Source organism: Aotus nancymaae, unplaced genomic scaffold, assembly GCF_030222135.1.
Source record: "Aotus nancymaae isolate 86718 unplaced genomic scaffold, 86718_ANA_hifiasm-v0.15.2.pri h1tg000033l, whole genome shotgun sequence".
NCBI classification, from domain to species: Eukaryota; Metazoa; Chordata; class Mammalia; order Primates; family Aotidae; genus Aotus; species Aotus nancymaae.
Genome location: NW_026988447.1, coordinates 38,158,416 through 38,160,714, shown reverse-complemented (window position 1 = coordinate 38,160,714; position 2,299 = coordinate 38,158,416).

Here is a 2,299-nt window from a genome sequence, read left to right as displayed (position 1 = left end):
GGGAATGGGAGACTCAGAGAATATAAAATGTCTGGTTACAAGATATGGGTTTTGAAGCAGCAGAGTGAATCTCCTCAGGTGATGGATCATTATGCTGACATCAATCTTCACAATGGAAGACGATGTTAGCAAAAATGAAATATTCCCTCCGAACCAGGGGTTTAAAGTACAGCAGGCTGCTCCACAGTAGTGACAATATCAATTCAGTTTAAGACCATACAATTAAGCAGGGCACGGTGGCTCACACCTGTAATCCCAGCACTTTGGGAGGCTGAGGCGGGTGGATCACCTGAGGTTGGGAGTTCAAGACTAGCCTGACCAACATGGAGAAACGCCGTCTCTACTAAAAATACAAAATTAGCCTGGTGTGGTGGCGGGCACCTGTAATCCCAGCTCAGCTACTCAGGAGGCTGAGGCAGGAGAATTGCTTGAACCCAGGAGGCGAACGTTGTGGTGAGCCAAGATTGCACCATTGTGCTCCAGCCCGGGCAACAAGAGTAAAACTCCATCTCAAAAAACAAAAAAGACCATACAATCTTCTTTTAGCCTGACCTCATTAAACCTGAAACTAATGAAGGACTACAGTAATGGCCATGCACGGTAGTTTAAGATTGCTGCAATCACATCGATTCAAAAATCCTTTATCAGCAAAGGCATGGGGAAAAATCTGTTGACTTCTCAGCAATGCAACCAGCTGTAAAGTATCTCTCAATGAGTCCACCAAGGTGTGAACATCAAAAGCCCAGCCGGAGCTGTTTATATTTGAAGATTATTAGGCATTATCTGTACAGAGGAATTGCCTCAGAAAATGCTGCGCCTGACTAGATACTTCCATGGTAAAACCCAGAAAACACTGAGCTCTCCAGAATAATTTTCATTCTTACAGGAATGTGCACCTTTGCTTGGAGTGTCGCCTCTCCTGCCATGTGTACCTGGACAGGGTGGGGAGGGAAAGTGGATTCCGAGGACATGGGGGAATTGAATATCAATTACTTTTGTACACATCAACGGACCACCTGCTACTTCCACAAGGACTTTTAAGACCTGAGGTGAGGCTGGTATATATAGTTCATGTGTGCTTACGAAGACATGCACAAGCATAGCCTGGAGCAGCGTGGCCCCAGGAAGAGCTAGGCGTCTGCTCTGGTATCCTGGCCCTGCGGGTAAATAGCCCCAGGTTTTGGCTGGGGCGACTGTCTTTGCCAAAAGACAGGTTTAAAGCCTAGAGCAGTGTTTCCCAAACCGAACTTGACTGGGTGTTAGTATGTGTATGTGTAAGGAGGTAAAAGGATTACATGGGAAATGTCTGTCAGACACTGAGCTAAACAAATTAAATTAAAAATTAAAATGTATGCATGTAATATTAATGCATATAAAAAATGTACACACACACACACACAGTATAAAGAACAATAAAAACCCAGCTTAACAAATATACTGCCAATCCCAGAGAGTCCCCTGGTTGCCCCTTTCTGATCATAGCCCCTCCTTTCCCCAGAATAACCAGTATTCTGAATTTTGTGTTTGAGTTTTGTTTTTCATAATGGTTCTACTATATGTATATAAATATATATCCTTAAATAATATATTTTAAATTCGTATATACTTTTGGGCTGGGCATGGTGCCTCACACCTGTAATCCCAGCCATTTGAGATGCTGAGGTGGGAGGATTGCCTGAGGCCAGAAGTTCAAGGCCACCAGCCTGAGTGACATAGTGAGACCACATCTCTACAAAAAAAAATTTGAAAAAATATTAGCCAGGCATGGTGGCACATGCCTGTCATCCCAGTTACTCGGGAGGCTGAGGAGGGAGGATCACTTGAGCTCAGGAGGTCAAGGCTGCAGTGAGCCAAGATGGTGTCACTCTACTCCAGCCTGAATGACAAAGCAAACTCTGTCTCAAAAAAAAAATGTTTTTTTTTTTTTTAAAAAGCTTTTGAATTAGCTTTATATAAAAGCATGCTGTGGATATTCTTCTGAGACTTGTTCTTTATTCAATTCTATGTTTCGGGCTTTCTCTGTGTTGATACACATAGCTATAGTTCATTTTCATTGCTGTTATTCATTTTGTTTACACATAATTTATTTGCCATTTTCTTGACTGATGAATATTATTTTGGCTTTGGTGTTTTGCCATTATAAGCAATGGTGCTAGGAACTTTCTGGCACATGTTTTTTAGAGCACATGTGCAAGAATTTCTCTAGGGTATATATCTAAGAGCAGAGTCAGTGGGTGTGAGGGGAGGCGCATCTTCACCTTTATAGGATAAACCAAATTGTGATCCAAAGTGACAGTTC